Raw genomic sequence first — 9432 nt, 5'->3', positions numbered from 1 at the left:
GGACACTCCAGCTCATTCGGGGCGCTGGCGGCGCCTGGTGAGCCCCGACGTCGCCTTCTGGGCGCGGGATACTTTCCGCCTCCCTCCCCTGTTCCCAGCCCTTGGCCCGGAGGGGGTCTTGGGTGGAGGGGATCTGCATCCGAACACTTGGGAGGCAGGACACAGGCCCTCCTCGCGGCAGGGGGGCCCCTCCTGTCCAGCGGATCCTCTCTCCGGACCCACCTGGGAGCCGGGGACCAGGTGAGGTGGTGGGAACAGTGCCCAGAGCAGACCTGGGCACACAGTCGGCACTCAGTAAATGCCAGTCCCTCCTGCAAGCCTAATCCAGAGGCTCTGAGGAGGCTCCATCCCCTTGTCCCCTGGGTTGACAGCTCTATCCCCGCAGTCATCCTACCCCCCAGCCCAGGCAGGCTCACCCCGCCTCTGAGGGCAAGCCTGGTTCAGATGGGCTGATCTGAGGATGGGAACTGGCAGCTCCCGGGCACACTAGGCCGCCTCCTGGCTCAGGGGAGTCTGGCTGGCCCGAATTCGTGTCTGTTCCAGGACCATGTGCTCACCCAAGACTCCTTGAGATGGCACAGTGGCTGTGGCCCTGCCATTCACTGTGGGGCAGGGGTCTGGGCAGAGCCAGGGAAACGGAGAAGGAGCACGGTCTGGAGTCTGTCCCAGCTGCTACAACAAAACATCATAGACTCGGGGGCTTATAAACCACAGTTCTGCCAACTGGGAAGTCCAAGATCAAGTTGCCAGCAGATTCTGTGTCTGATGAGAGTTTCCGGGTTCATAGATGATTGTCTTTTCCCTGTGTTTTCACTTGGCAGAAGGACCAAGAGACCTCTCTGGGGCCTCTTCTATAAGGACATTCACCCCCATTCATGAGGGCTCCACCCTCAAGATCTCATCACCTCCCAAAGGCCCCACCTCCAAATACCATCACCTTGGGGTTAGAATTTCAACATCTGAATTTGGGGAGGGCACAGGTGTTCGATCTATGGCCAGCATTTTTTTACCCAGGGTTTCTGACCTGCCGCCCACCCCACACCTGGCACATCCAGGACATCGTACTCAAGGCAGAAAACATGAAATGTCACACTGACTGGGCACCTGGGCCAGTGAATACACCCCGTGTGCCACCGCATGTTTCTCACCTGAGGACAGGGGCATCGCTGGGACAAAGAGACCCCAGAGGACAACCTGGGAGGTCCTCAGTGCGGTTCCCCAGGCTGGGGTGTGAGAAGAGGGAGGAGACAGCTAGGCCAGGAGCCACCACCTGGTCGGGAAGGGCTCAGGACTCACGAGACAGAGACATCGCTGTCCCCGGGCAAAATGAGGAGCCCTCCCTGACACGGCTCAGCCTCATCCTGCCCCGCTGCCTCTGCACCCCCCCCCCCCGCCCCCAGCAATACGGTCTGAAGTTGGACGCAGCCCAGGTCCCCCTTCTGCACGCCCAACAGCCACCACATGCTCCCCTCCACCTGCACCTGTCCAGCCAGCCTCTGACCCCTCGTTCCACACCCTGGGTGCCCAGCCTTCTGCGTCCCACAAACTCGGTCTCTCTTCATAACATAGGCCCTGCCCCCAGCAAAGCTTCTCAGAGCTGTCCTTTCTTACGTCCTGTCACCTGTCTTGGCCTCTCTGCTCTGACACCCCCACCCCATTTCCTCTCGGGGCCTCTCCCCTGGCCTCATCCTCCCTGACCTTTCCAGGATTGGGGTCCCCATGCCCTCTCATCTTCCTATACCTCAAAAAGTGGGAAACCTTCATGGGGGAGTACCGTGCGGGCTCCGTGGCCCACCCAGAGCTGTGCACGGACAGGAAGGGCCGGAGGCCAGGAACAGCCCGAGGCTGGGAAAATCACAGCCATGCATCCCACCAGCGTGTGTCCATGTGGGGGAGGACACCAAGTCTGTGTAGCTGGGAAATGGTCACTTCCACAAGCCGCCTGGGGAAATCAGCCCCTCCGAGGCAGAAACCAAACTCCCTGTGCCAAATGTGGGGGTCTCAACAAGATGGAGGGTCCTCCAATCCGACTCTTGATCTCAGGGTCGTGAGTTCAAGTCCCACATTGGGTGTAGAGTTTACATAAAAAAAAAAAGTGTACTCAACAAGAGTGAGGGTCCTACAGGCAGGACACATGAGGTAAGGACCCAGACAGCTGGACTAGCTCAGCAAACACAGTGCCAGGCCACGTGTATGGGACGGAGGTGCCTGGCAGTGGGGCTGCTGGACTCAGAGGCAGCCCTCTGACAGCCTGTCTCCTCGGGCCTCCCCCACCCGCTCTTCATTCCAGCCGGTGCCCTTCCCTGCTTAGAAATAGACCCTACCTTAAATTCTGCCCCTTTCCCATCTGGTCTACATGAAATGGCTCACACCTCATTTCAGGGCACACACCACTCCCCCAACTGCTGTTCCCCTGTCCCAGGCCACTGGCACCACAGGGTCCTCTCCTATGTCCTCACCCTCCTCCTCTGCGTTTCCGCCTTGCACTCCCTGCTAGTGTCCCGGACCACCTGATCCTCACCTTCCCCACCTTCCACCCACAACTCTACTCTTGCCCCCTCCCTGCCCTGAGCTCTCTGCCAGCTGACTTGGCCTCTGAGATTCACCACAGTCCATTCACCTGTGGTGTCTTGGCCTCTGAGATTCACCACTGTCCATTCACCACAGTCCAGGCCCTGAGGACGCCCAGAATACCACCTCCCAAGAGCTCCTGGGCCACCACAGACAACTCACACCTGTCTCCCCAGTTCCACCTGGTCACCCAGGCTGGTGCTCAACTCCCCCCACTCTGCCACTCTCACCTCTAGAACATTCTTTTACTTACCACTGACCCAACTCTGGTCTTACCACCTCTCTCCATGCTTCCAGTCTTGAACTTCCTAGAGAACAAATCAGTAGTCAACCCCCCCACCCCATCACCACCACTCTAAATCCTGCAAGGACTCCCCATGGCTCTTAAGGTAAAGTTCCAATTTCAGTCCCAGCAGTAAAATGGGGCTCCTCGTGCTTCCTGGCCACCACACACATCCCCCTCACCCTCTCTGGCTCACCCTTTAGGTCCCAGTTTAAAACACCACCTCCTTCAGGAAGCCTCCCAAGATGTCAAGTCTGAGTTAGGGTGCCCCTCTATGTTCCCACAGCCCTTGTGACTCCCCCAGCCCAACACCAAACCCTGGGTCATATGGGTGTCTTCTGCTACTCTGGGGGAGTCAATGAGACTGGGGTAGTGTCTGTCTTCTGTATCCAGCACAAGGGCCATGCACATAGTAGGTGCCGGATAACTGAGGAAAAAGGAAAGACAGGATCCCTTTCAGCCCACTGGCCACTTTCCCCTGAGTACCAGGCCTGAATCACTCCCCTCGGGGATGGGCTGCCTCAGTGCCCCCAGTCCTCTGTGCTCCCCATAGTAGGGACCTGTGGCAGCAGCTTGTCTTGACTTTCCCTTCCGGGTCCACCCTCCACCTTACCTTGTCCTGGGGCTCCCTCTTCCTGGGCTTCTTGTTGGGCTTGGCAAATAGAAGGTGGGAGGTCAGAGTCTGCGTGGGTGGGGCTGCCCCCCCACTCTACTTCCCCAAACTCCTGCCTGCCGTCAACACACCCCACCCCATAGCACTCCTCTCTCCTAGGTCCCTCTCAGGGCCATATGCTGAGATATTGAGACTTTATCTAGAGGCCACAGGAGTGAATGCCTTGAGAGATCCCTCTGGTGGGCAGATTACGGGAACTGACACGGGATGTGTGGGGGCCAATCTGGGGCTAAGGCGTGGTCCCACACCAGGTTTGGGTAACCCTTCCCCACCTTGACCCCACAGGCCTAGGGATGGAAAGGGCTTCTTGTTTTTTGTTCTTTTTTTTTTGTTCTTTCTTTCTTTCTTTATTTTTAAAGATTTTATTTATTTAAGACAGAGAATGAGACAGAGCACATGAGAGGGGTTAGGGTCAGAGGGAGAAGCAGACTCCCTGCTGAGCAGGGATCCCGATGCGGGACTCGATTCAGGGACTCCGGGATCATGACCTGAGCCGAAGGCAGTCGCTTAACCAACTGAGCCACCCAGGCGCCCTTGTTTTGTTTTTTTTTTAAGATTTTATTTATTTATTTGAGATAGAGTGAGAGAGAGAGAGCAAGCACACGCATGCGCACACACACACACACACACACACACAGGAGCGGAGGGTGGGAGGGACAGAGGGAGAGGGAGAAGCAGGCTCTCCACCGAGCAGGGAGCCCGACTAGGGGCTCAGTCCCGCCCCCGCCAAGGCAGACATTAAACCGACTGAGCCCCCCAGATGCCCGGGAAAGGGCTCCTCCTGATGTTACCCCCCCCGGTGCTGCCCCAACCTAGGTGGCCCCTTGAACCTATCTACAGCCCTGTAAAGAGCACTTGTATTGAGCTCTTCTCAAACACCCAGCTTGACGAGAATGGGACCTTCGCTTACGGTGGGTGGCCAAGCTGTGATGGGAATTCCACGTGGGGCCGGCAGCCCAGAGCAACACCCAGTGATGCCCAGACGGCCCACTCCTGACGCGGATGCGGCCCATCAGCCTGGGACTGAGCCTCGGGGCCAGGAGCAGTGAGTGCTGTTAAAAAAGAAAACCACAGGCCCAAAAAGGTGTTCCTCAGACCAAGTTCCCAAACCAGGGCTTGATCCCCAGTCTAATTGTGGTTTCAGCCTCCCCCAGATATGTGGCTGTAACCGGTCAGTCGGGGACTGTTTGATCAGCTCCACTGAGTCGGCCACCTGCTCATCTCCCATCCCTCAAAGAAAGATGAGGTCATCTGCCTGATAAGACACCTGCTTTGCCCCCTAGAAAGCGGCGGGGCCTGGAACAATCCTTTTCTTTTGCTCATATGAAACTTTCTTGCGTCTACCCTCCTTCTATAGAAACCCTCCATCTGGTCCCACTCCTCAGAGGCCCCCTCCACTTGCGGAATGCCTCCCAATACATGAAGTGGTTAATAAAACCAATGAGATCTTTACATTTTGCTCAGCTGAATTTGCGTTAGTGACCAATGCTAAAGTAGCAGTCCCGGCCATTCCTTTGCACCCAGCCCCTGGGCCCCTTTCTTCCACTTCAGAAGGCAGAAATGCCAGATATTCACTCGCCCTGTGTCCTTTGCCCCGGGGCAAGGGCCTTTGTCCAGGCCCAACCAATCAAATGTACCCTCCTTGGAGGTCACTCCGGGGCTGGTGACCAGCGGGAGGACCGCAGAGAGCCTACTTCGTGGGGGCCGTGGCAGCCAGGCAGCAGCCTGCAGCGTCTGGGCCTGCAGGGACGGGGACGGCCCCGCGGTGGCATGCAGCAGGCCCGAGCAGAACTGTGATTTGGGCTGGAGACAAACTGTGTGGCTCTGTGTCTTGTCCTCTAGCCCCCTTGGTGGCTCTGGGAGCTACACAAGTTCCTTTTCATAAATTCTCCTTCTGATTAAGTTGGGCAGAGCCCATTTCCTGCAACTGATAGAGGACTTGCCCCCGGGGATGGCAGGAGGTGTCCGCACTGGACATCCATCGGGTGGGAGCTAAAGGCAGTGGAAATCCAGCTAGGATGAAGGGAAAGGGCTCTAGCTAACCTGGCAGGCTCAAGTCCCCACTGGGAGTGTCGTTTAATACAAAGTAGAGGCTCTTTGTCTCTGCTTCCTGGCACCAGACCTTCTAAAACACTTGGAATGTACTGTCTTTTGGATGCTAATGAAAGACTGCCGGTGCGGAAAGGCACAACCCCTAGATAGGTTCAGGATGGGGTTGGGGGGGGGGCAGGTCGCTAGAAAGACCAAGCCAGGAATAGAGAGAGGGTAGGAACTTTCAGCCCAAACTGCGGAGGCAGGGGGTGGAGAGTTCACTTCTATCAGCCAAAGGCCAATGATTTTTTTTTTTTTAATCAATGCCAGCAATAGCAAATTTTCTTTCCTTTCAAAAATAAAGTTTTAAAGTCAAAACATCATTTTAAAAAAATTCTAATCCAATTATTTTATGATCTATGTAACTTGGTTTCTAGGGTTTTTGAAGGTAAAGTCTCCCAGTACCCCACTTCTACACCTGTCCTTAAACTTACAAAGGCCAATGATGTGATCAATGGTGCTTCTGTAATGAAACCTCCATCAAACCCCCTGCATAGTGAGTTCAGGGAACTTCAGGAACTGGGAAGGCAGGAGCCCTGGGTATCCTGGAAGCCTTCCATCCCCCCAATACCTCGCCCTATGCATCTCTTCTGTTTGGTTGTTCCCGAATTGTATCCTTGTTAATAAACTGGTAAATGTAAATAACGTGTTTCCCTGAGTTCTGTGAGTCATTCCAGCAAATTATTGAATTTGAGGAGGGGGCTCATACCTGATGTATGGCCACCTGGTCAGAAGTTATGGGTGGCCCTCGTGGGACTTGTGGCTTGCACCTGAAGTAGAGTCAGTCTTTTTTTTTTCTCAAAGATTTTATTTATTTATCTGAGAGAGAGAATGGGAGACAGCATGAGAGGGGGAGGATCAGAGGGAGAAGCAGATCCCCCCTGAGCAGGGAGCCCGACGTGGGACTCGATTCCGGTACTCCAGGATCATGACCTGAGCCGAAGGCAGTCGCTTAACCAACTGAGCCACCCAGGTGCCCCGAAGTAGGGTCAGTCTTGTAGGACTGAGCCCTTCACCTGCTGGGTCTGCACTCACTCAGGAGTTGGTGTCCAAATCAAATGGAATTGTTGGACACCCAGTTGGTGTCAGAGAATTCATTATTGGTGTGAAAAATCCCCCCCAATTTAGTGTCCAAAGTGGTGTCAGAAAACAAGACACCACAGGTGGCCCCTCCCGTGAGGAAGCCACTGAGGACGGGGCTTGAGGAGGCCAAGGGCTTCCCCTTAACAACAGCAGTGAAGGGCTTGAGAAAAGCACCTGGTGTCAGGCGATTGCTTCCAGAAGCGCCAAGCAGCTTAAAGAAAGAGAACAGTAGGGTCAGATTCTTGTGTGCCTGTCAAGCTACGAACAAAGCTTTCTCTGCTTTGCAAAGGAGTCTCCTGTCTCCCACAGCGATGCGGCTGAGGTAGGCCCACCATCAAACCCACAGGCTGACTCTGTGGCTTCCGGGTTAAATTACTGCCTGAATTCACAGCCTCCCTAAATCTTTTCAGCGAACGCTAGGCACTGCTCAGGACAGAGCACTGAGTGCACAGCAACACACGGGAACACTCCTCAAGCCCACATCCAGTGGCAACGCTCACCTTCCTTGACCCACTGGTGGTCACTCGACATGGCAGGCCACTCCCCATTCCACACATGCTCCCCACGCTGGTCCTTTCCATACCCCTCTTCTGGCTCTTCGTGTCAAGCTGTAATGTGGGCAACCCAGGGCTCAGTCCTCAGGTGTCATTGCTTTCCTATCTACATTCCCCTCGAGCGCCATCCACTGTCATAGCTCTAAGTGTCGTCTAGGCCCTGATGATGCCATTTCTTATCTCCGGCCCAGGCCTCAACTCCAGAGGCCAAGATGCAACCGTCCCACCAATGCCTCCCCTTGGATATCCCTAACATTTAATCTGAATGCTCCTTCACTGAACTGCCGACCCCCAGCACCACACTGCCCCCGTGGACCTTCACGTGTCCACAGTGGCGACCCCATCCCTGGGCATGGCGGGCTTTCTCATATGCCTTCACCCAAACCAGCAGCCAATCTTGGCTCTACCTTCACAGTTTAGGCAGAATCTGACTACTTCTCAGCAGCCCCAACCCCAGCGTCATGGTCTCTCGCCCAGATTGTCACAGAGGCCTCTGCACAGGTCTCCCGGCCTCCACTCTGCCCCACTGAAGTCTATTCTGGAGTCAGCAGCAGCCAGAGGGACCCTTTAAAAATGTTCATCAGATCTGGGCGCCTGGGTGGCTCAGTTGGTTAAGCGACTGCCTTCGGCTCAGGTCATGATCCCGGAGTCCCGGGATCGAGTCCCGCATCGGGCTCCCTGCTCAGCGGGGAGCCTCCTTCTCCCTCTGACCCTCCCCCCTCTCATGCTCTCTGTCTCTCATTCTCTCTCTCAAATAAATAAATAAAATCTTAAAAAAAAAAAAATGTTCATCAGATCAAGTCACTTGGCTCAAAGTAGCCTCCCCTTTCCAAAGCACCGTATCACCTGAACCCCATGACCTCTGACCACCATGGTCTTCCTCCTCCTCACTCCTGCTTCTGCAGCCACCCCTGCCCCCCCTATGTTCCTGGAACTTACCTGGCACAGCCTGCCCTCAGGGTCTTGCACTGGCTGTGGAATGCTTCACGGCTTCACCCAGGCCTTTGATCACCTTCCAGGCCTTCTTACACCCCCTCTGTCCCAGCGCCCTGTGAGGTGATTCTCTCTGTGATCTTTACTTATTTCTTTACTGTGTCTACCACCATGAGAGTGCTGGCTCCGTGACAGTAAGTGTTTGTCTGTCAGGCTTCCTGGCTTCCTGGCTTAGCCCACAGTAGGCACTTAATGTGTTAACAAATTACACAGGATGAAGATATAAGAAAGAGCACAGAGGAATCAGATTACCACCAACCCCAGACCCTCTGCACCTCCCCGCCCATGGAAGCAAGGCGTCCTTGCCAAGGGGTCTGCTGAGGGAAGCCGACTCTTCTGCCCCTCTTCCCAAACTCCTTAACATCCCCAATGCCTTAAACTAAAGATGGATTCTAGCAGGGCACCTGGTGGGCTCAGTTGGTGGAGCATCATGTGACTCAATCTCAGGATTGTGGGTTCAAGCCCCATGTTGGGTGTAGAGATTACTTAAAAATAAAATAAATAAATAAAAAGATGGATTCCAGCATGTCTGGAGGTCTTATTACAAAGTTAAACCCAGAGGGAAAGGCTTATATATCAAAGAAATTGTAAGACTGTGTTACTTTACCGTGGTCACAATATGGAGAGCATGTATGAGGAAAGATCCAGGTCCTGGACCAAGGAGATAAGAACCGATTTAAATTGGGCTGATTTTTTCAATACAGGTGCACTTACCAGAAATTTTGGATTCCGTGTGCTGGCTTGAGCTACTAGGGGTCGTTCTGGGTGTCTATTTGGTTGGCTGGAAGGAAAGCTGAGTCTCACTAAATGCAATCAAGATGCCAAAAGTTCCCTGGTATAGTAGAGGAAAGAATCCAAAGCCTCAGGAAGATTCACTCATTCACTGAAAACAAATGTTGGACTGGGATTATCAGACAACTCACCCAGAGATAGTCCCTTTACCTTCATTTAGAAGTTCATTGCTGAGGGGAACGTCTTTGAAAAGTCTGTCTGCTAGGACTGCTGTAACAAAGTACCACACACGGAGTGGCTTAAACAACACAAGGTTCTTGCCTCACGGCTCTGAAGGCACTGGGGCATTTTGGATGAGGGGCCCGCCCTCACCCCAACTCAGTACATCGGCAAAGATGGTATTTCTTTTTTTTTTTTTTAAAGATTTATTTTATTTATTTGAGAGAGAGACA

The sequence above is a fragment of the Mirounga angustirostris genome, unplaced genomic scaffold, assembly GCF_029215605.1.
Source record: "Mirounga angustirostris isolate CCGP_5_RB_7025 unplaced genomic scaffold, mMirAng1.0.hap1 SCAF_1, whole genome shotgun sequence".
Lineage (NCBI taxonomy): Eukaryota > Metazoa > Chordata > Mammalia > Carnivora > Phocidae > Mirounga > Mirounga angustirostris.
The sequence above is the reverse complement of the archived record's forward strand: the minus strand, read 5'-3'. Positions refer to the sequence as shown.